The following is a 26,374-nucleotide window of genomic DNA, read 5'->3' as shown; positions in this document are numbered from 1 at the left end:
ACTTTCTAAAATTTTCTTGAATGTCCACATGTGACTAGCCCCACATGTGAAAATAATAAGGGCTAGAGTGGCATCCACTTGGTACAATAATGATCAACAAGGTAGGTCAAATTGCGGGAGTCATAACTTCCACACACAACTTCAATTGAGGTGATCTTCACACTACTGGAAAGCTCTTAGATGTGCTTGCAAGTGTTTGCCCCAAAAAGTGTTATTTGATGCCTTGAAATGGCTTTGGAAGGTTGCGAACCCTAAATTTCCACCCTTGGACCTGCCACTAAAATGGGGCCTTACAAGCCAATTCCTTCAATTTTCCCACCCTGAAAGTACCAAGATGGATGACAAATTAATAAATTATATAACTATCCATTTAAGATCACTCCGACACAAGATTTTCAACATCAACACTCCAACTGAACAAGACATAGATAGCACTGTAAAACATTGAAGTCACAATTGCTTATGAAGTATCGATTAATAGAGCTAAACTCCCACAGCTCCATTGTTAATATCTTGTATCCTGGAAGCGTCAATTTTTGTGAAGTAATATACATGATTTTATTTTGAAAGTTCAAGTAGTGTTTAGGAAAATCAAGTATCATAGATTGTATATCCTCGAATCTAAAAATATGTCAATGGGAAGTTAATCAAGTATCATAGATTGCATATCGTGGAAACTAAAAGGATGTCAATGTGAAGTTTGTATTCTCCCATCCCTCTTGTTAATTCTGCCTGCAGGTATAGTGGGGGAAGTTGTAAATTTCTGTGATTAATATAAAACCTTGTTTCTTTTAAAAGAGAGTTTCAAGAAAGAGAGAGAGCACATGATTCCTAATATTTCTCTTAAGCATATACATATTTATGAGAAACAGAACTCTTAATGAGTAGAATGAACCTGTGTTTGTTCTCCTATTATTGATCTAAATAACAAAGGGAAAACAAACTAATTATCAACATGGAAAAAACGTTGTATAATGGACATTGGACAATATGAAAGAAGAATATAACTTCCTAAGCTACTGCTTATTCATATCTTTCGGAGGACCAAGATATCTTATGGTTGGTTGTTTTTTCACTTTATCTATTCTTGAGATTTTGAGTGTTAATACACCTAAGCAACTATTGGAGATTTTGCTAATGAACTTCTTAGCAGTGTGGTAATCAGTAAATGTATTAAGGCCCTTGATAATCCTACAGTTGATGATGGCTGTGATTTGGAGGACAAAAGTCATGCCCTTCTTATGCATTACCTCATATTGTATCTCAAAGCTGGTGTCAGGCCCATAACCTGCCTTGCTCGTGTATATTCACTTGCAGCTTTGAATAGATCTTGTCTGTTTGTAAATGTGTCCTGTCTTCAACAACAACAACAAAATGCATTTTTTTCTTGATTTTGGTTCAGGTGGTCCAGGTGCATCTTGAATCCTTTTTCCTTGGCTCTCCTAGCTCATCTTACCGTCTCGCTACAGCATAAATGTTTGGCCGAAGAGTGAATGCTAGAGCATTGATGCTTGTAATTCAAGAAGACCCACAGCATGTGTTTGTTTTTGTGGTTGTACATTTATGTCCATGCTGCAGTCATCAAGAAACATATCGGAATTAGGTAGAAACAATGCTTTTTTGTGAAGTCCCCTGCCTCATCAAGATGCCCTGCACAGCCAGGAGTGACAGTGATATAAGCAGTGATGCACTCTTTTTTATAATCAAAGTAGCAACAACCTTCAGCCATCAATCTCACATTGCAGCAGACACATGACAATCTCACTTGGAATTAAAAAAATCCTAGAAAGCCCAGAAAATCCACACTAAAACAACATTCCATTAGATCTAACCAGTATCTTCGTAGAAATCCCAATGCATTAAACCTGTTTATTCTATTCATATTAATTTAAACATCCAAAGGAATGATTTGTCACAAAAAATAGGACAAAATAAGACAATTTTATGTTGGTAACATAATCACAGAATTTGACTTTCTATTTCACTTGTAATTACCGATAGTCTCCACGAGCGCACAACCATTCTGGAAATGATAGAGGCAGTTATGAATCATGATCAATCAACTACTCGCACAATATTGTTGCGGATAAATGTCATAGCAGTGTAGCAATAATCCCAGAGGAGGCTGTTGATGATCTGAAATTTGAATCGATGCACCAGAAGAAGTGTCAACATGACCAAAAGCTAATGCAAGCTCCTCACTATGGTGCCAAAGAGTATTGATGAAATAAAATCTCTTCCTTGTAGTCTTAATCCACATCTTGCAGGACAAAGCTTGTGTCAGGTACATACCCTGCATCAAGCATCTGCCTTTGCAATTCCTCCAACTTTGCATATATCTCCTCAGTTTGTGGATGGGCTCTGTCTTCAACAACAAAAGAATGGACTCTTCTCTTCACTTCAATCCAACTGCATCCAGGATCCTTTTTCACATTCTTATCTTTCATTATTTTTCTTAGAATTTTTACATCGTCCCACCTTCTGGCTACAGCATAAATGTTTGAGAGAAGCACATATGTCGAAGCATTTTGTGGTTGTGATTCGATAAGATATTCAGCAGCATGTTTTCCTAGCTCTACATTTCCATGAATTCTGCAAGCACCCAGAAAGATCTGCCATATCAAAGCATCGGGTTCAAATGGCATTTGTTTAATTAATTCCCTTGCCTTATCAAGATGCCCTGAACGTCCAAGAAGATCAATGATGCAAGCATAATGCTCTAACCTTGGTGCAATGCCATGATCTTTGCTCATCGAATCGAAATACTTGCAGCCTTCTGCCACAAGGCCGGCATGGCAGCAGGCGTACAGAACTCCAATAAACGTAATATCATTAGGCTTTAACCCTTCTTGTTGCATTTGTTCAAAAAGCATAAGAACCTCCGCCCCACAGCCATGTTGAGCATATCCTGTTATTATCACATTCCATGTGACCACATTACGTTCAGGCATTTTACCAAATATTACACGTGCACCCTCTATATTTCCACATTTGGCATACATATCAACAAGAGCACTCCCAACGAAGACATCAGACTCGTATCCTGTCTTAAAGATGACGACATGGAGCTGTTTGCCCTGTTCCATAGATGTTAAGTTGGCACATGCCCTGAGAACACTAGCACAAGTGCTCTGGTTTGGCTCAATACCTACACCTTGCATTTCACAAAACATTTTGAAGGCCTCCTCACCATGATCATTTTCGACATAGCCACCAATCATTGCATTCCACGAGATCACATTCTGTTTAGGTATTTTGTTGAATACTTTTTTAGCATCATCTATCTTCCTACAGTTTGCATAAACATCAATGAGACCAATGTTCATAGAGGTGTCTGACTGAAACCCACCTTTGATGACATGGGCATGAACCTGCTTACTCTCTTCCATTGCGGCTAGAGTCCCACATGCTTCAAGAATACTTGCAAAAGTAAATTGATTTGATTCCATGGTGGCTTGTTGCATTTTACTAAACAATTTCAGAGCTAGCTCACTCTGACCATTTTGGACATATGCTGCAATCATTGCATTCCAAGACACAGCATCTCGCTGCTTAATTTCGTCAAAAACTTGGCAAGCGGAATTCATGTCCCCACCTTTGGCATACATTGAAAGTAGAGCGTTTTCTACAGAGACATACGACTGAATCCCAGTTTTGATGCTGACGCTATGGAGTTGTTTTCCTTGTTCTACGAATTCTATGCCAACAAATGTACTGAGAATGCTTGTCAAAGCGAATTGATTTAAATTCATGTTTACTGCATATGTTTCTCGGAAGAGACTCAGTGCTTTCGCACCGTAACCATTCCAAGCATATCCTGCAATCATTGCAGTCCATGAGATAACATCTCGTTTGGACATTCCGTCTAAGCATTGGCGAGCGTCTTCTGTGCTAGAGCATTTGCAGTACATTGTAACAAGGGCGTTCCCCACAGAAAGATCTAACCCAAATCCAGTTTTCATAATATGTGTATGGACTCGCTTGCCGAGGTTCAAAGCTTCTGAGGTAACAAATGCACTGAGGAGGCTGGTGAAAGTAAATTGGTTCAAACGCATAGCCATCAGTCTCATATGGAGAAAGAGTTGAAATGCCTCCTCTGCTTGCCTATTCTGGGCATACCCTGAAATCATCATAGTCCAAGTTATGATGTCTCGGTTATGCATTTCATCAAACACTTTCCGCGCAACCTCTAAATTTCCAGATTTGGCATAGCCATCGACTAGATTACTCCCCACAAACACATCTGAATCAAACCCAAATTTGACAACTTGGGCATGGAGTTGTGTGCACTCTTCCACAGCTGCTAAGCTAGCACATACCCCAAGGATATTGCCAAAACAAAACTGATCTGGCTGCATGCTTTCTTCCCGCATTTGACAAAAGAGCTTCAAGGCATTCTCAAGGTAGCAATGGCGGGCATACCCTGCAATCAATGTATTCCATGAAAAAATATCTCGCACATGCATTTTGTTGAATACTTTGAGCGAACTATCAAAATTTTCCCATTTGGCATACATCTCAACAAGGACACACCCCACAAACACATCCAACTCAAATCCCGTTTTTATTGTGTGCACATGGACCTGCTTACCCAGTTCTATATCTGATAAGAGAATGCATACCCTGATCGTATTGACAAAGGCGAAGGAATCAGGTTTTGTGCCCAGCTCTGATTGCAATCGGAGAAACAGTTGCAGAGCTTCTTCACCAAGGCCCTGCCGTGCATAGCCCTTCATCATTAAATTCCAAGATATTAGGTTTCGTTCAGGCATTTTGTCAAACACTTGGCGTGCATTCATCACATTCCCTGTCTTGAAATACATTTGCATGAGCTCATTTCCTTTAGCTATATCAAACCCAAATCTAGTTCTGGCAATTTGGGTGGTCGTCTTTGTTTTGTCCTCTGCAATGGCATATGAAGAGAATTGCATCTGATTATAATGTCGAAGCCTTTCACGCTCGACAACATGTTTGGGAGTGAACTGTTCAACGGCTGCAAGTCTATGTATGAAGTAGGTGAGGGTGAAATGTTTGAGCTCCTTCATGCATTCATACTTATCTTTTTCAATCTTAAAGCATACTTATTTTGTCGATCCCAAAGCAGATTTTAGATCATAATCTAAATCCCGATATGAGAAGAATTCCATATTTATGCTCTTCTGCTTAACTGATTACATAATTATGCAGGGGTACGACAACAAAGATACTAGTTTAAGTCATAACATTCATGTCCCCACATTTGGCGTACACTGAAAGTAGAGCGCTCTCTGCGGAGACATACGACTGAAACCAGTCATAGTATTGGCTGATGTGTTGTATGCTGATTATGCTGGTCTTTTTCTATCATTCCCATTTTTCAAATTTCCTGGCTTTATGTGTATATATATAGCTAAGTTGTTAAATTAGTAGTAGAGAGTTATTATTATTACAGTGAGTATATATTAACTTATCATTATTACATTATTATTTAAACAAGGTCAAATCATTTTTGATAATTTAGTGGTGGTTCATAAGGGTAGGTTTTTACTATTGCCAAATGTTTTTAGGTTTTTGGGTTATTAACATGTTTTCTTACATCTAAGGAAGACGAGCTTTTAGTTAAGAGAAGTATTTTTAACTCATATTCCAAGACAACAACAAAAAATGTGTGTGTAGATAGATAAGAGAAATTGATCATAATTTAGTTGTCAACTAGCATTGAGAATATTGAAGATAGTTTTTTTTCTTTTTCGTAAGAGTACTTTATATTCCATAATTAAAAATATGCATTGTAATGGGTTCTAGTTTGCCCTAGTTTGCCACTTGGGAAATGAGACTAGTGGCAAACCATAGTTTCTTTAACCTCTACACATGCAATTCAAAAAAGTTTGCTAAAAAGAATGGAGAATTTGTTTTATGGATCCTTATAATGTAATCAGCCATCTAACATGTAAATTAAAAAACAACATAGAGAACTAAAGTAGCTAGAAAGCTAAGACCACTTAGCGAGACTTGGAGGAATCTAATCAATCTACCATTGTCAGCTCCTTGTTGCTTCCAAGTGAGCTTCCGAAATTTGGAGGTAGTCCAAGGTGGTCTTCAATCTACTTTAGGTGTTTTTCCAGTGCTTTTAGGAATAACTATAAATCATCCAACATGAGGAGGATTTCCTCGTTGGCTTCATTTATATCTAGTAAGACTTTACCTAGGAGAATTTTCCACAGTGTGCCTGAATTAACTAAATTTCCCTCTAGTGTGCCCTACATTGAGCACTCAGTTTGTAACCTCTCATGTAACCTCAAAATCAATCAAACAACGATGCTCGCCTATAATGTCTTGTTCGACGTCAGTAATCTCATAGTGTATATTTTGGGGCTTTTAGGAAAAATATTAGTGTGGTGAAGATTCAATGCACTATAGGGTTTGAGAACCTCCATGATTGTTGTAATAACCCGCTCCTCTCCTACTTTTGGCTCTTTGAATGCGCACGGTTAACAACAATGAGGGAAGTAAAAGGCTCCTCAAGAGAAAACGATTTGCTTTGGAGGTGGAAATGACAAAGAGAGGACAAGGTCAAGGGGGAGTGAGAGTGAAGAGGAGCCCAAGCCACAAAAGCATTCAGAGAGGTTGTAAGTACCTGAATAGTGACGCGGAGGGGAAATGATGTGAAGAAAGAAAAAACAACAAATGGGGGATAATACATAGACTATAGACTAGAATGGGCCTATAAAGGAGTAACAAGAGAATAAACCAACCAGTGAAAGTTAAAATGATACCAATGATGCCTAAAGGACATGTTAAGGGAGAGCACCAAAGACTAAGGAAACATCATGGAATAGCCAACTTACCAAATGCAAGGCACTATGAAATGGACCTAGAGGTTGTCATCTACTACTTAGACATAGGTGGAGAGGGAAGACCCATGAACAAAAATAATAGTTGAACCTTCAATGCCTTCTACCCTAAGAAAACAAATAATTCATGTTGATTTTGACCACCTTTAGGATTGAACATATTCTCTTGAAGATCATAAATGCCTTTCATGGGAGTATAGGTAAGGAAAATGCCTAACGACAACATGAATCAAGCAAAACCAACCATGCTTACAACTCATATTCTTCACCTAATCTCTACAATCAAATTGCATTTCTAAATCGTCCTAACATCAAGTTGGTGGAATAATGCACAAACTTATGTACAAAGACATAACCATCAATAGTTATCATCAAAGGGGGTGCTTGGCCATGTCCTCATCCATGAGTGCTTAGTGGGACGACTACCATGCGCCCCCCTACCTAGCGCATCTCAGTCACCCCATCCAAAGTGGGGAAGGTCTTTCCTTGCCATCTTTGAACATTCTTATTTTAGAGTTGAATCATGTGAGGAATCCCAAGAGGTACTAAAGAACATTACCCCTTCTTTGCATACTTCATTAGCCAGGTGGTCTAAGATTTTGTTTTCATATTGTATGTAAAATCCCCTCTTTCTAGACAAGCAACTTAAGTAATATATATAGAAAAAAATATAACAAAAAATAAATTCAACCAATTTAATAGATTTGTTTATTAATACCATTGTATAATCCCTTCTCATTAAACAAATAACTCAACTATCATACAACAAGAAAAAATACTACAAAAACAAACTCAACCAATATATTCTGGTATGTTTTATTAATATGACCTAGAATTACATGCTAGAGCATCATTATGAGTTACAAAATAGATTTATAGAAGCCCATAAAAAGCCATGGTTAATGGCATGATTTGTTGGGCAAATAGGAGATGATGACAATGTTGGAATGTCCCCTTACATGGTTGTAAATTACTATACTAGAGCATATTTTATGGCTAGTTCGAACTTCCCTTTTGATGACACAACCTAGTAAATGATGGCTTGAACTATTGAGAAAATATGAATTACAAATGGAAAATACGACCTCCCAAAAACCCCATGATCTCTAGTTGTACACATAGCCTAATAACAAGATGAATCTTCAGCGATAAATACTTGTGAAAGATTTGAGTGATTTTTTTCTTCTGATTAGTTAGGGTGGATTTGTTTCACCACCAAAACCAATTCGCTCAAGGGTTTCATCCTTAGTACTCCAAATCTAGAAGAACTCTCCAAATCGATATGAGGAAATGATTATGCGTGCCCAAAGAGTGAGCTCCAATCTATCTTTTATCATTAGAATACCATGGGTCATCAGAATACCATGGGTCTCTCTTTTATAACTTTTTTTTCTTAGAGTGATCATTCAAAGAGTGACATTACAATCCTTCTTTCTTGAGATTGATTCACCTCAATCAATTTCACACTAGTATGTTACAAAATATGCTCTCCTTCCCACATAACATCCTTTACTAGCAAGTATTTCGACCTAATAAGATACTCTCTGATCACTCTACTCTTGAATTTCATTTCCCTAACTTCCAAAATCTCCTCAAAGATTAATAGCAGCTACCCCTCCTCGTCCAGTGGGGGTAACTATGCTAAAGTAATAACATGTTGTCCCAATGCCTTCTTGAGGCATAATATATGAAAAACTTTATGAACCTTGCTCCCCTCTAGCAGCTCAAGCTCATAAGCTACTTCCTCAACTCTCTCAATTACTTTGTAGGGACCATAAAATCATGGTTTCAACTTTTTTGTACCACTTTTCTTCAAAGAATATTTTCTACATCTACAACCTCAAGAAATCCAAGTTTCCTACCTCAGAAATGTACGTTATCCTTGTATGCATAAATCTTGTATCGGTTCTAGGCAACCTGTAAGTTCTCCTTAAGGATCTTAATGATATCTTGGTTTTCTTGTGTCCAATATTTTGCTTTGGCAGCCTTGCTATCCCTAAATGCCAAATACACAAATGAAGGAGCATCATAGCCATACAATGCTTAGAATGGGGTCATACCAATGGAAATGTGGTAAGTGGTGTTGTAGCAATGTTCTCCTAGATGCAACCACTTAATCCAAGCCTTTTCTTGTACTAGCACATAGTATGCATGTACCCCTCGACCCATTTGTTCACAATCTCCATCTAGTCATCCTTGTAAGGGTGATATATAGTACTAGGAGTCAACTCCATGCTAGCCAATCTGAACAACTCCTACCAAAATGCATTGAGAAACTTGTTATCCTGATCATTGACAATGTACTTAGGCAACCCATGGAGCCTAAATACCTCCCTAAAAAACAACTCCACCACCTGTGTCGCCTTATACTCTAATGAAATTGTGAAGAAATGCACAAATTTGGTCAAGCAATCAACAACTACATAAATGCAATCTTGGCCCTGCACCTTTGATAAACCTGTGATAAAATTCATTAACACGCTCTCCCACTTATGTTCTGGAATGGGAAAATGTTGTAATAAACCTACAGGATGAGTATGCTCTGACTTGTTCTATTGACAAGTCATACACTCCCTCACATGTTGCAAAGCATCGTCCTTAAGGCCCTTACATTATAACTCTCTCTAATTTGAATGTAAGTGTTGAAGTATCTAAGGTGTCTTGCCAAAGGTGTATCATGAGTAGCCCTCATAATCTTCTCCTTAAGTGTGGACTCAAGGACTAAATATATTTTTTCCTTGTAGAAGATAATGTCATCCACCACTTTGTACTTGTCATCTTGAATGTGACCATCCATCAACTCATAAGAAAACTTATTCTTGGAATATTCCACCAACAAGTGTGATTTCCAATCAGTTGAAATCTCCATAAGGGAACATGCTTTCAGTTTCTTAAGGAAGGAATCAAAAACAATATTTTTCTTTCCTTTCATATATTCAATGTCAAAATTGTAAGTTTGTATCTTGCTCACCCATTTCTATTTCCTCTCATTTAGGTCCTTCTATTCCAAGACATACCGCAAAATGTTGTGATCACTCCTAACCACAAATCTATCACTGAAAAAATATTGTTTAAACTTTTCCAAAGCGTGCACAATTAAGAGAATCTCCATGTCATATATCGAATAGAGCCTCTCTATGAGCTTTCGACTCTCAAACATTGTTGGATGTTATTTTACATCAAGACAACTCCTATACCCTCTCTTAAAGCATCACACTCAAGCACAAAGGGTTGAGTGAAATCAGGTTGTTAGTTTTTGGTAGCACTGGACATGTGTTCTTGTCTCTATGTTATTAATTATTTTTGTAAGTTTAACTTAGGAAAACTAGTTAATTAAATCAAATTAATTGAGGAAAATCGATTTTTCTCTAGAGACTTCTAGAAAATTCACTTGATGAGGTCAATATGATCTTAGTCATCAATTGGTATTAGATCGTGGTCGTTGGTTTCTCATTGAGAGATTGTAAGAGAAATTTGATGGGGCCTTGGAGAATAGACAATAAAGACTCAATGGTGTGATCTGCAGTGAGTGCAAGGGCGCAAAGGGAGACACCAGTAGCAAGGTTTCAACAGAGAGATTGGGGAGAGAATCTGGGTAGAAATTCTCCATAGAGTTTCCAACATTCCAGTGACAGGAAGGGAGGTCGAATTTATCTACAAAGAGGTCGTACCAGGAGGTGTGAATTAGCTAGTGTGTATTTCCAATTACCTAGTGTGAGTTGCAGAGGCTACATATCGATTTCTAGTGTCGGGATTAGTATCCAGAGGAGGTAAGAGTGGATTTAGTGAGTATCAAGAGGCAGTGGTGTTGCTGGAATGAATTTATGGAGGCTAATTGAATTTTGCAGAGCCATTGGTGCACATTTCCAATCACTAGTGTGAGTAGCAGGAGTAGGTGTGAGTAGATAGGGAGGAGGTTGAATTGATTTTGCAGAGGAAATTTGAGTTTCCATATTGATTTTCCAGTGGACAAAATTGTATGTCGAAGCTTTGGCAATGAAAGGCAAGAAATTATTGTATTTCTCAATTTTGCTGAAGATTTAATAATGATAAAACCCTCATCTGCATACTAGTTTTCCCCGCTTTGGGGTTTTTCAAGGGATGATTTGTCCAAAAATCTTGGTGTCATGTATTTGTGTGTGTGCATTATTTCTCAATTCTTGTATTTATTTGTGAAAATTGTAGTGGTGAGTTAACCATTACTTTTCGTAATGATTTCCGAAGACAAATAAATTGCATAAGTTAGAAGATTAATTTCAAGTTGTTCTAATTAAGGAAATCTCACATGGTATCATAGTAGATCTAAGCACAGAGGGTTTGCATGAGTAAATTGATGCAAGGCACATGAAGAGAAAACCAAGGGTTTAAACCTAGTTTGATTTCTTTAGTAATATCTCCATATTTGAGTTTTGCAGATTTCCAAATATGGCAATAGTATGATTGAGAGATCAAGACAGGTTGGATGGAGCCTCCATCTTTGACATTTGTAAGGAAGCATTGTCATTCCTTTTGGATGAGTATGGACTGAAGGAGTACGTGGAAAATGTAGTTGTCATACCAATAGATCCTCAACAACTAGATACTTATAAAAAGGAGAATGCCAAAATGAAGAGGATGATCCTTAATGGAGTCAAGGACCACATCATTCCACATATCGTAGAGAAAGGGATAACAAAGGAAATGTGGGATGCCATCATAAATTTGTATTGGGATCCTTCAGAAAACATGAAGACTATTCTTAAGTAAAGGTTAAGGACCATCAAGATGCATAAGGGTGATGACACGACTTCTTATCTCACTAGAGTTTGACTTGTCAGGGATGAATTTGATATAGTAAGGGACAAGCCAAGTGATGACGAGCTAGTGCGCATAACACTCAAAGGGTTTTCAAAGGAATGGAGTATGTTCGTCTAAGTAATTTCTAGGTGAGGCAAACTTCCATATTTAGATCCCCTATGGAGTGAATTCACTTAGGAGGAGCTTAGGGTCAACTTGGTCAATGACACTAATGGAAATGGCAAGGCACCGAAGGTGGAAAAGGAGCAAGAAAATGTCACCCTAGCAAGAATGGGAAAATAAAAGAAGGGTTCCAGTAAGGGACAATGCTCAAAAGGAGAGAATAAGAAGAAGGACCTATCAAAGGTCAATTGTTTTGGTTGTGGTCAGCATGTCATCCAATGTCCTAACTAGAAGAAGGACAAGAAGGGGAAGTAGAAAACCAACTTCAATGGACTTTGAGGATTTGTCTTCCAGGCTGGAAGATGAATTTTCTCTCATAGCTTGCCTCTCTAGCTCCATGTCCACAAGTGTTTAGTACATAGAAAATGGAGCGTCAACACATATGACCGGGGTTAGAGGCTACTTCTCCAGTTACAAGGAGGAAGAGATGGACTTCCAGATCTAGATTGGAAACAAGATGAAGTGTACTCTAGTTGGGAGAGGTACCATCAACATTCATAGGGAGTTAGGCAAGAACATCAATGTTACAGACGTATTGCATGTGCCAGGTTTTGGCATGAACCTAATTTCGGTTTCTGCACTACAAGATAAAGGGTGTGATGTCTACTTCATGGGGGAAAAGGTGTTCATTAAACACCAAAGTTGGAAGAAGGTAAAAAAAATTGGATTCGAAGAAAGAATTTATAAAAGTTGTAGTTTGATTCTCCAAAGGCATTGATCAATATCAATAGCAATGACAGAGATTTGGGAGAGTTGTGGCATAGGAGGATGGGACACTTACACCAACACTCAGGCTACCCATGGAGACTATGATAGGTGTTCCAAAATTGAGCATGGAGCATGATGACCTATGTAGAGGGTGCGTACTTCAGAAATTCACAAAGACAACTTTCCAAAGGAGTGATAGTAGAGCCAGTGGTGTATTGCAGTTATTAACTCAGATATTTGTGGCCTGATGTCCACCAAATATCTCAAAGTGTACAAATGTTTTGTGACCTTCATAAATGACTTCTCAAGGAAATTTGGACCTATTTTTTGAAGACCAAGAACAAGGTCTTCAGTGTCTTCCAAGGGTTTAAGGATCTTGTGGAGAATATGATAGGCAAAAGGATCAAGGTGCTTCATACAAATAATGGAGGCGACTACATGATAACTCCTTCATGGGGTTTTGTGTAAAGGAGGGCATTAGGAGAGAGTGGACAACTCCATACAGTCCATATTAGAATGGGGTTGTAGAGTGGAAGAACATGATGATTTTTGGGGAAAGAAAGGTGATGTTATATTCCTAATAAATGCCCAAGTTTCTATGGGTAGAGGTATGTAACACGATAATATACATATTGAACGTTCTTCATAGAGCATTGGGGAAGAGAACAATAGAGGAGGTGTTCACATGGTTTCTCATCGTCCATACTGTGATGCTCATTGCCTTGAGATTATCCTTCCTCCTCTTCTCCATCACTATTTGAGAACAACTCTATGTAATGCACCTTACCCTTCCCCAATGCACGTATTACCTAGTTCCCAAGGCTCCTTACAACTAAACCAATGTTTTTTCCTTCTAATTTCCTTCTGAATCTCATCATCTGGTTTGTCTTTCCTAGGCCACTCCTTCTAGAAGGTCTTATTGTCTTTGTTTATACAAAGAAGGAAGGGTTTGGGAGAAAATTTATTCTATGATATGGTGTCCCCCATGTCTCGGGTTTTGATGATAACATCCTGTAGAGATTATGCTTTAAAGGCCTTAACCCAACCACGTAGGGGTTCAAATAATCCTTCAATGAATAGCATAATTAGTCTTTTCTTTGACATATTTGTCACCATAACTGCGGGCCTCTAAAATTCTAAAATGTAAACATCTAGTGTATCTATCTGTTTAAGCAATGCCAACTCTCTAAATGTATCTCTGGGTCCTTCTTATCAAATTTGGAAATGAGTCTCTAAGTGAAGTCAATGTATGAGGTAATGCTAGCATGCCCCAATGTGACTAGCCCGTGATACCACCACTCATTATCCTCTCCCTTGAAATTCAATGTAGCAATTTTTATGGCCTATATCCCCAACATAGGGTTGAGGTGCAAATATATGTCCAACTTTTGGACCCATGCTCTAGCAGTGCATTTTGATGAACCATTGAAGGAAGGGATGGAAAATTTCCCCAACTTCCACATAAGATCATAGTTATGTGAGCCCTTGTTGTATGATCTTGGCTTGTTCTTGTATTTAATGGTAAAAACATATTGTAAGAAAATGGATGAATGAAGTTCTTCACCAAGAGCTTGATACTCTATTAAATAATTAGTGAACCCTTCACCTTCTCCTTGTTTTTCTTGATTTATTGTTCGTTTTTATTCCAAGAACATAGGCAAGAGAGGTCTAGGAGTCACTCTACTTGTTATTTGAGGGTTATTTTGTATTAGGATATGGGTGCTTCTCCCTTCAACATGGCTTTTGCTGTTACCATTTGAACCTCTTAAACCTTTAATCTGACATTTTTTTGGTTCCATTGATTATTTGCTATAAGTTGGGTGATAATTTGAACCAACTGTTGTTGTCCCCTTGCAAATTCATTTAGAATATTCATAATGCTTCCCTCGGGATGTTCGATTATGTCCTCTATGTCTTCCTCTTCTTCTAATTATGAGTGAACATTGTTATCACTTTTTTTTTATGTTTCTAGTAGGTGATGTACTCCCTTTCCTCTGAAGACAACAAGATAGCATGCACTCACAGGCTGGAAAAAAACCATCACTCTGATACTACTATAAAATCCCCTCTTTCTAGAACAAATAACTTAGAACAAAATATCAACAAATGTACCTAGAACAACATATCACAAAATTAAATTCAACCAATATTTGTTTATTAATACCACTATAAAATCCCTTCTTTCTAAACAAATAACTCAATCATCATACCACAAGCAAAAATACCACAACAAACAAACTCAACCAATATATTCTAATTCGTTTTATTAATATGACCTAGAATTACATGTTGGAGTAGCCCTTTTAGTTTTAGAATAAAATTTTGGAAGCCCATAATCAACCATGGATAATGGCACAATTTGTTGGGAAAATAGGAGATGATGACAATGTTCGAATGTCCCCTTACATGACTGTAAATTACTATACTGGAGAGAATTTGATGGTTGGTTCAACCCTCCCTTTTGATGCCATGACCCAACAAATGATGGCTTCAAATGATGAGAAAATACAAACTGTAGATGGAAAATATGACCTCCCAAAATTCCCACAATCTTTGGTTGTATCCACGGCTTGATAATGAGATGAATATTCAATGATAAATACCTATGAAAAATGTAAGTGATCTTTCCTTCTGATAAGCTAAAGTGTATTTTTTAAACCATCGAAACCAATTCACTCAAAGGTTTCACTCTTAGCACTCTAAAGCCACAAGGCTCTCTAAATTGATATGAGGAAATGATTATGCATGCCCAAGGAGTGAAATCCAATCTCTCTTTTATCATCAAAATACCATGGGTTTCTCTTTTAAAACTTTTATTTATTATTAGTATTATTTAAACCTTGGAGTGATAATTCAGAGAGGGAAATTACATCATCGAATATGCAAGGTGATAATAATCAAAATTGAGGGAAATATGTTGGCTACTCACTCCAAACCACTTTCCAATCTCCAATAATTTTAGACTTATTTGGGTGTTGTTCCATTAATTGTTTTTGTGATCATGGCATGATGGGTTAGGAATCTCCTTTTATGATTAATTTGTATTTTGAGATTGAGCTAGCTGCAGGCCTAGTTTCATTAGTGATTACAAAATACTCCTCAAAATCCTACATTCCATGGATTACCTTTATAAGATCCATCAAAATTTAATTTTATAATGTTTAAAGGAGGGGCTTTGAAACCACTGGGATGGAAGGAGAACTTGAAGGAGAGTTATGAATCTATAGTGGTTGAGCAACCGGTGCCAAATGTTTAAAAATGCTAGCTTGTGGATTCTTGGTGTTCCAATCTTTCTTTGATCAATGCTCAAAGAATATTGATTCTTTGATGTTGTCCCTGATTATAGTCCAAAGAACTTCTGAGTGAGATAATAGTCGTGAAAGATTCTACAGTTCCTTTCTTTCCATATTGCCCATAAGATGAACTTTGGTAAACACAACCAAACTATGTTAAGGCTTGGGTTTAATTAGGTTACTTTTCACTAATTTTTTATGGTGTCAGTAATGTTATTCTTATTATGATTTGATTGACGTGAAGTTTGTAGGTTTTAACCCTGTACATAAATTACTTTCAAACAAATTCTTAAATAATAGAAAATATACAACGGTGAGAAACACAAAACAAATACACAAAGATTTTTCCCTGGATCCGAAAACTGGGACTACCAGATTGATTTTTCATTATGTTCCTTTCAATGTTACAATACATATATATACATGTCGAAGCATTCATAAACCCCAATCCATTAACCCTAGATTAGAACATAACTATAGTTCCCCTAACCAGATCTACAAAATACCATGGGCAGAAAACTACCATGCCCAAAACCATGTGTGAAACCCATGCACAAAACCATAGGTAGGTATGCGCACCTAATATAGGGTCCAAAAAAAAATATTCTTGGGGCACTGCCCTAGACCTCATACAGGGGGGCTACCGCTCCCCCTAAAACCCCCAATAAGGGGGGTTGTGCCCCCCTGTGACCCCCCTGCTGCGCCCAATGCAATGAACATGGGGGGCTATACCCCCCCCCCCCCCCCCCCCCCCCCCCCCCCCCCCTCATGTGACTAGTCATGGAAATAATATAACACACACCCAACGTTCTCCCACTTGTTGTTTTCTTTTCCACACAGGGGGTCACATGAGAGCTTAGTCATTGGTCCAGCACTGCAACACCCATTGTTTCTCTACACCAAGAAAACTTCTCAGTGCTCACAGACTTTATCAATGTTTCTACAATGTTCTTCAAAGTGTCTACCTTTACCAGAAACACTTTTTTGTTCTCAACCATATCCATCACAAAGTGATATTGAACATCAATGTGCTTTGTATTTGAATGATAAGCAGGGTTATTTGCCAAGAAAATTACACTTTGGTTGTGACAGTCTATCCTTATAGCTTGTTGTACTAACCCCATACTTGAACACAATCTCTGCAACCAAACTACTTCTTTGCTTACATGAGTGGATGCCATGTATTCTATCTCTATAGTTGGAAGTGCCACTATAGACTGTCTCTTGCTCATCCAACTAAGTGCACCTCCAAATACGTTAAACACATACCCACTTGTAGATATTCTCTAATCCATATCTCTGGCGCTGTCTACATCAACAAATCCACGAATTTCCAAAACTCTATCCAATCCTTGTCTTCCTTAGTAGCACATACCATGATTACTAGTGCCACGTAAATACCTGAAAAATTGCTTCACTATTGTCCAATGCTCCTTCCCTGGTTTTGACATAAGCCTGCTCAATACTCCCACTGAATGTGCAATGTCCGATCTAGTACAGACCATTGCATACATCAGGCTAGCGAATGCACTTGCATATGGAACACAGGACATGTCCTCTTCCTCTTCTTGTTTCTTTGGACACTGTTTAGCAGATAAATTTACACCTACAGGAATAGGAACCTTCACCGGTTTACTATCCTACATATTAAACCTCTACAATATTGTCTTGACATACTTCCTCGTTAAATTAGAGCTTCCTCTTTGCCCGATCTCATTTAATTTCCATGCCCAAAATATAATTTGTGACACTAAGATCTTTATGTTGAATTTGGAGGACAATTGGGTCTTCAAATCCTGGATAATTTCTTTGTCATTTCCAATCAACAACATATCATCCACATACAATACTAGATAAATAACATGGTCACCAATTAATTTAAAATACACACGGTGATCTGCTTTGCTTATGGTGAAGCCAAGTCCTCATATAAATGTATCAAATTTCTGATACCACATCCTTGATTATTGTTTTAACCCATACATAGAATTTTTTAAAATGCATACTAGTTCTTTCTTTCCCTTCACTGCAAAGCCTTCAGGTTGCTTCATGTAGATATCTTCTTCCAGATCCCCGTGAATAAATGTTGTCTTCACATCCATATTTTCTACCTCAAAATCAAAAGCAGCATAAACATATAAAAGTAATATAATAGAAGCTACCTTGGCAACAGGAGAAAAAATATCACCAAAATCAATTCTCAGCACTTGGGAATAACATTTTTCTACCAACATTTCCTTCTACATTCATCTTCTTATTAAACACCCATTTGCTTCCAATGGGTTTCCTTCCAGCCGACAACTCCACCAGAGCCCAAGTTTCATTTTTGTCCAAAGATGCCATTTCATCAACCATGGCCTCTTTCTAGAGTTTGCCATCCTCTGAATCCACTGCCTCCCTGACAGTTCTGGGATCATCATCAGTAATAGATAAAGAAAAATTTGAACAGAAAGTAGATGGACTATACCTTTCTGGTTGCCTACTTTCTTGAAATGATCTTCTCACAACTGGAGTTTGTGGCTCTTCATCTTCTGATTCTTGTCCTGTTGTAGAGCCTAATTCTTCCTCCTTTAGCTCAAACTCTATCTTCTCAGGTTCCTTTGGTAGGACTTCACCTCTCTAAACACCACATCTCGTCTATACACAACCTTCCTTGTTTCTAGGTTCCAAATCTTATAACCTTTTAATCCTTATACCTGATAAAGATGCACCTTTCAGATTTACTATCCAAATTGGTTCTTTTCTCCTTTGGAACATGTACATATGCATCACATCCAAATACCCTCAAATGTGAAAGAGGGGGTTTCTTACCAGTCCATACCTCATGTGGAGACTTATCCTCCAATGCTGATGAAGGTGATCTATTAACCGAGTAACATGCAGTCTCCACCACCTTTGCCCAGAATTCTTGTCCTAACCCGACACCACTGAGCATGGTTCAGCCTTTTCCATCAACTTCTTGTTCATTATTTATGAAACTCCATTTTGTTGAGGTTTGTATGGAGTAGTCCTCTACCGTGCTATACCACACTTTTTACATAAGTCTTCAAATTCCTTCTTGCAGAACTCTCCACCATTAACTATCCTCAACGCCTTTATCTTCTTCTCTGTCTGGTTTTCCACCAAAGCCTTAAATTCTTTAAACTTGTCAAAGACTTTAGATTTATTCCTGAGGAAATATATCCATATATTCCTTGAGAAGTCATCTATTAATGATACACAATACACAAACTTAGCCAGTGATGGAACTGACACAGGTCCAAACACATCACTGTGCACAAGCTCTAATAGCCCTGTCGCTCTCTTACCACCAGAGGGGAAACTCACTCGATTTTGCTTCCCATATACACAATGTTCGAAAAATTCGAAATCCAGAGAGAAAATAGACATAACTTCTACCATACCATTACCATGAAGTATTTGAACTCCCTTCTCTCCAATATGTTCAAGCCTTTGATGCCATAACCTGGTCTTTTCTCCAGAGACCACTGGATTTTTTGCTCCACTTTTAGGAACCATAGAACTGTTGCACCCATCAATAACAATACTACCCAAAAGCTTGTAAAAAGTTCCAATTCAAACTCCCCTCATCAATACCAGTGCTCCCCAATCCATCTTGCAGGCATCTTTCTTGAGCATTGTTTTTACACCTGCATCATCCATCTTGCTTACATAAATCAGATTTCTGGCCAATGCAGGAATATGCAGAACACCTAGAAGTGTTCTAATCCTTCCACCTTGAGAATTCAGCTTGAATTTTCTGCGTTCAAAAATTCTATCCTTCCTGTCATCCCCTAAGAAGACATCACCACCATCATATTTCTCATACTCACAAAACCGCTCCCTATGGGGAGTGAAGTGAAAGGATGCACCTAAGTTAATCAACCATGCCTCGTGATATACATGTGTACTTGAAGAAGAAGCCAAGTACACATCCCCACCTTCATCTAAGGTGGTTTTCACCTTTGTAGAAGGAGTATCATCCGATCCCTTTCCTTTCTCTGGAGCTTTAGATCTATAGTCCTTTTTGTAGTGCCCTTCCTTTCTGCATTTCCAACATACCTTTACAAGTTTTCTAGGAGATTTAGATCTCCCTATAGTTGGATCTCCCACACAAGGAATTAATTTTGTTTCTGTTTTGGGACCATCCTTGTATAGACAAGGAATATCCATTCTGACTCTCCATATTTTTCCATCTCGTCTCCTCTGACAACAAGATGAGACAATTTCATCAAACTTCAAGGTAGTTGTATTTCTACCTATTGTAACAAACAGACTATCCCACAAATCTGGTAAAGAACATAACAAAATGATGCACTTATCTTCGTCTAAAATTTTTATATCAATAGATAACAACTAGCTTACTATATTATTAAAGGCGTTTAGATGCTCTGTCACCAAGTCTCCATCCTTCATCCTTAGGTTATACAAATTTTTCCGTAGGAAAAATTTATTCACTAAAGACTTAGATTGGTACAAAGTCCCTAACTTGACCCACAAATCTTTCGTCGTAGCTTTTCCTGATACAATCAACAATACTGAATCTGAGATACACAGCCGTATTTTTCTCTTTGCCTTTCGATCCAACTTTGCCCAGTCTTTTGTTGATATTGTCGTTGGTTTAGTACCTGGATCTACTTTGATCCACTAATATTTATCCACCAACAAATCCTCCATCTTGAGCTTCCACAACTAAAAAATCTGACCATTAAATTTCTTGATCTCTATCTCGTCATATTCTTTCACCGCAAGAAACGATCTTGTAGATCTCCCACTGAACAGGGTCTACCATAAGCCTGAGAAAAACCCCTTAGCAAAAAAGGCGTCCCCTTGAAGCCGAAACAACTCTGATACCAAATGTAGGTTTTAAACCTATACATAAACTACCTTTAAATGAATTCTTAAAAACAAAAAATATACAATGGTGAGAAACACAAAACAAATGCATAGATATTTTCCCCTTGATCCCAAAACCGGGACCACTAGATTGATTTTTCATTATGCTCATTTCAATGTTACAATAAATATATATACATGTCGAAGCATTCATAAACCCCAACCCATTAACCCTGTATTAGAACATAACCATAGTTCCCTTGAATGGATCTACAAAATACCATGGGTAGAAAACCATCATGCTTAAAACCATGTGTGAAACCCATGCAAAAAACCATAGGTAGGTTCACCCACCTATATAGGGTCAATTTTTTTTTTTCCCAGGGCATTGCCTCGGACTTCGTACAAGGGGACTGAAACCCCCTAACAGGGGGGGCTGCACCCCCCTATCGCACCCATGCAACGAATAGGGGGGCCTATCACCCTCCTAGTGACCCCCCCGCATGTACGAATAGTTGTGGAAAAAATATAACACACACCCAACAAAGTTGTTGTTTTTGTTGTGTTCCATATGGATTATACAAGAGGGAAATCATTGAAAATATGTTTCAAATATTCTGATGTAGAACTACATATATGGCAGAAAGAAGGGCCTAAGAATCCTCTTTTCAAGAGCTTATTCCAAGTAAGTGCTTTAGCTTGAAAGGGGAATCATATAAAAAGAAAAAAATTCAATGAGAGGTTTTGCTCCCATATGATATTCCAAATTTCCTTCTTAGGGTGATCTTCTAACCTTGCTTCCAAGTGGTAGGATTTATTAATGGATAATGATCCCCTCAATTTGTGACCCATTGTATTTTTTTGGCTCCTAAGAGAGAGGAATGAGTCTTTTCTAAAGAGAGTTCCAAAAACATTGTCATTCTCTTCCTTTTCGTTTTAGTTGTTAAATTTTAGATTGTTCTATGTTGTTTCAATTAATTTAGCCTAATTCAGTTCTTCAATTAGCAATATTTTTAATAAAAAATAATATTTCCAATAATCAACAGTAATTAAAGATAGAACAATAAATGCAATGGCAAAAGAGACAATCAACATATCAACAAGAGACACCAAATTTGGTCAAAGACTAGGGAAAAACCCACTATAGGGAAACCCTTTGAATTTTTTCTTCTTATTAGATTATTATAAAATGTTTAGCAAAGAGTACAATAAGCCAAATACAAAATCATCCAACAAAATTATCCCAATAATATTCAGAAATATGTTGCCAACAGATATATATATATTAGAGACAATTTTTCCTGTTTGTAGTGAGCTATGATCAAATGTAAAATTTTAGCCCTAGAGCCAAAACGCACAAAGGAAGAAGGATGTGTGCAGCTGAGATATTCCAACCACACCCTTGAGCCTGGAAGCTTGCAATTACAACCAAAAATTTATTTTGACGAGCCTATGTTTGTGATCCAAAAACCCTAGAACACGTGCAAGCTTCAGAACCTGTATTTTCAGACCTGTACGAACCACTTTCCTCGACCCAACCTCATACCTATGTGAACCAATCAATGAATAAGAGAAGAATATTTTTCTTGGTGATGTCCAAATGAGCTTGAGGTCACTTGTATTTATAGGCTTCCAAGGGTGACCAATTTCTTGTTAGGGTCAACCTATCTGAATGTGCACATGTGAGATTTTCTTCATAAGTACACTTTCCCTTATCCAAATTAAGCGCTTCAATAGTCAAAATTGGTCCTCTCAAAAAGAGGAATCTATTCCCATGGTTGGAATTTGTCACTGAGATTAAATATTAACACTCCATATAAACTAAGGAGAAATTCCAACTACATCATGTATGTATCATGTGGGCATATCATGTCCCATCTTTGCTCAAATTTATCTGCTGAAACATTCTTGAATATAAAGAAGAGGAATCGAGGAGAATTAGTTGCCACCCTCTCACGACAATGAGGAAGTTATTGTGGGAGACTCTCACCTCATGTCACCACATAGGGGAGAAAACATCTTCCACCCTATGTTGAACAAAAGGAGTCATTGGATAGGGGAGGAACCATCTTCCACTCTTGTTTCAATGCAATGTATCATCCATCCTATTACTCCCTAATATTCCCAATAATGAAACTCAAGTGTCATGTGGTAGAACACCTGCATCATAATTATCTTGGGTGACACACCTCCAAGCACTCTCTCAACTTGTTGGCCAAACAAGGAGCAATAATCCCAACAAGCCCAACTTGTGAGTATGATTCAAACTAGGGTATATTTTGCAAAGACCAATATAGGGGGGAACATCTCTAACCATATGGGTAATAGATAGGGGTGATACCTTATTGCCCAAATATCCCTCAACCCCAGGAGCCCTTCATCTCAATTTCTCACCCTGGGAGCTCATACAGGGGGGAAGAGTCGGCTCAATGTTCTCAATCAGTGGTGCCCCTTATCAGGAGGGGTCACATCCATCAGTCCCAGCTACTCTTTGAAGACCAAGAACTTCCATTTTGGTAAATCCTTGGTGAGGATATCTATAATCTCATGATCTATCGATACGTGGTGGAGTCTAACGACTCCTCTTTGCACCATGTATCGAATGCAATGATATTGAATCTATATGTGCTTGGACTTGTCATGAAATACAAGATTCTCTACTGGACGGATCTCGCTCTTGTTGTCACAATATATCATTGTAGTGTCTAGGACCTTCTCAAATATCTCTCCAAAGATCTTCCTTAACCAAACTTCTTCGCAGCTAGCCATGCTAGTGGAAATGTACTCTATCTCAATGGTACTCAATTCTACGAACTTCTGCTTCCTACTCATCCAAGATATCATGGAAGATCTAAGGCTAAAATAACGTCCATACGTGCTTTTCCTATTGACAACATTTCTTTCCCAGTCAACACCAATATATCCATGAAGTTGAACAACTCCGACATAATATCTCAGACCAAGGGTGATCGTCCCATGCAAATATCTCAAAATGTGTTTGGAAGTGATCCAATGTGTATGGAGAGGTTCGATCATGAATTGAATCAATGTGTTCACTACATAGCATATGTCTGGACAGGTGTTCACTAAGAACATTAGTGCCCCAATCAACTATCTATACTTGGATGGATTTTCCAAATCGGGTCCTACAACTTCTCCACATAACTTCTTGAAACTCATTTCCATCGTTGTGGGCAAGGACTTGCATTCTATCATTTCAAATTTCTCCAACAACTTTACGACATATTTTCCTTGTGAAAGGTAAATCTCATTGGGCCTTTGCCACACCTCAAGGCCTAGAAAGTAGTGCATGAGTCCAAGGTCCATCTCGAATTTAGAGGCTAGCTCCCTCTTACACTCGATCATCATGGGTTCACTACTTGTCAAGAATAGATCGTCAACATATAAAACCAAAATCAATGACATATCTTGGACTAACTTGAAGTAGATGTTAGGATCATCATTTCTTCTTATGATTCCCATCTTCACTAGATATTTGTCTCTCTGTGCATACCATGCTCGGGGGTTAGTTTCGAGCCATACAATGCTTTTTTCAATTGATTAACATGTGTCTTTCTATCCTCAACTTCAAATCCATGTGGCTACTCAATGTACACTTGTTATTTTAACATGCCATGGAGAAATTATGTCTTCATGTCCATATGATGGAGGGTCCATCCTTGACTTGTGGTAAGGGAAAATATCTAAGGAATGGTTGTATATCGAGCCACAATTGAAAATAAATCATCATAACCTTCTCCCTCTTTCCGGGAGAAACCTTGGGCGACAAAAATTGCTTTATATTTCTAAATGCTACCATCAACTCCACGTTTGATGTTGAATAGCCACTTTTAAGTCACCACATATTTCCCCTTTGGTCTTGGTACGACTCCCATAGGTCATTCTTCATTATTGATTGATATTCTTCAACCATAACATCCTTCCAAACTTGTTCCTTTATGACTTCTTCAAAGGTGGGAGGTTCGACTTGAATCACAGTGCTCATAACTACAACATATCCATGGTATCTGTATGGCTTCTTTCTTTCTCTAAATGATATTTGAATGGGAACAAGTCTCTCATCATCCTGTAATGTGTCACGAAGCCAAAATAGCCAGGAGGATCACATGGAGGAGGATCTAAAGGATCCATGAGATCCATGGGATCATCAACAACATCTCTCTCAGATTAGGGCATGGAAAGACCATCCAAAATATCCATATCATCATTCTTCTTCTAGAGAGGAAGAGGTGGAGGAAGGTCCCTTGCTTTCCTAGGGGAAACATCTTCATCGAACTTTACATCCCTACTTTTTTCAACCTTCCTTTGACTAGGAATATATATTCTAAATGCTTTAGAATTTTCACAATATCCAACAAACATACATTTTCTTCCCGTGGCATCTAGTTCATTTCTTTTGTCCTTCGACACGTGGAAATATACGGGGTAGCCAAAGATACATAGATGGCCAACATTGGGATTGACACCTATGAACACTTCTTCGGGGGTCTTGTTGTCCAATGCTTGATGAGGCACCCTATTTTGAACATATACGATATCATTCGTTTCTTCTCCCCAAATAAACTTCGACAACTTTCTATCATGGAGCATGGCACGAGAAACTTCTACAAGTTCTTTCTTTCAACTACTCCATTTTGTTCAGGATTATAGGGCACAATTATCTCTTTATTGGTACCTCCCTTCTTGCAAAAATCAATCAATTTGTTCTAAATGTACTCTCTGCCATTATCATACCTAAATATCTTTATTTTCTTCCCTGATTGATTTTCGACCAATGCTTTGAACCCATTTAACATTTTGAAGGCTTCATCCTTGTGCTTCAAATAATATATCCATGTCTTTCTTGAGAAATCATCAATGAAGGTGATGTAGTAAATATGGACACCAATAAAATGCATGGGAATCAAGCCACGTATGTAGGAATGAATGAGATGGAGGATGCCATTCATCTTGTTCTCGCTAGAGGGGAATGGTCCCATTGTCTTCTTTCCACTAGCACAACCTAAACACAATCCATCATGTTGGGTTTGAACATTGGGAATATCAAAGACTAATCTCTTCAATTTCAGAGGAGCATCATAATGTAGATGGGCCAATGTTCAGTGCCACAGATTGCTTAGATGATTAGTATCATGGACCAATGCTAGAAGAGGTATACTAGTGACTCTATAAAGTCCTTCAAATCATGATCCCAATGTAAATTCATCTCTCATAGGTGATCCAACAAGCCAAGTAAGAACCTTTCCCTTGATGAATGCAACCCTCATCCCTTTGTCTTTCAAAGAAGATATTGATACCAAATTCTTCTTCAATCCTATCACATACATCACATCATGGAGCAAAATAGATTCCATAAAATTCAAGTGAAATTTGACAGACCCAAAGCCTTTAACAGGATGAGTGGGTTTGTCTCAAAGAATAATAAATAAATTTGACTCCTGTGACACCTCCTCCTATATCTACCCATGCCTGTTAGGGTAAACATGAACTAAGGGCTACTATGACATGACTCAACCCCTAGATAACATTAAGAAAATGGAGTCGACAAAACATGACCTTACTGACATCCCTTAGGTGTTATAAGACCCCAAAAGCTAACCAACAAATCCAAGTGCCTAACCCTTGAGTTAATATTCATTTTCAGTGAACTAGAGTCTTAGTCGCTCCCATGAAAAGGAAAGCTAGTGACTGTAACGTCAATTCGCTCCCATAAGCCTACTTACC

The 26,374-nt window shown here is 38.0% G+C and overlaps 1 pseudogene across 1 annotated transcript; it reads right to left on the bottom strand.

The window, feature by feature from the left end:
- Positions 1–868: 868 nt before the first annotated feature.
- LOC149179767 (pentatricopeptide repeat-containing protein At2g33680 pseudogene) lies at positions 869–5,372 on the bottom strand (annotated as a pseudogene). The gene is made up of 2 exons (XR_016256877.1): positions 1,996–5,372; positions 869–1,650 (listed from the first exon to the last, which is right to left on the bottom strand). The product of XR_016256877.1 is annotated as a pentatricopeptide repeat-containing protein At2g33680 pseudogene (transcript).
- Between the last annotated feature and the right edge of the window lie 21,002 nt (positions 5,373–26,374).

The sequence above is a fragment of the Pinus tabuliformis genome, chromosome 3_2 (genome assembly GCF_031772625.1).
Source record: "Pinus tabuliformis cultivar Carrire ecotype Pingquan chromosome 3_2, CPIR1, whole genome shotgun sequence".
Taxonomy (NCBI): domain Eukaryota; kingdom Viridiplantae; phylum Streptophyta; class Pinopsida; order Pinales; family Pinaceae; genus Pinus; species Pinus tabuliformis.
The sequence above is the reverse complement of the archived record's forward strand: the minus strand, read 5'-3'. Positions and strand labels throughout refer to the sequence as shown.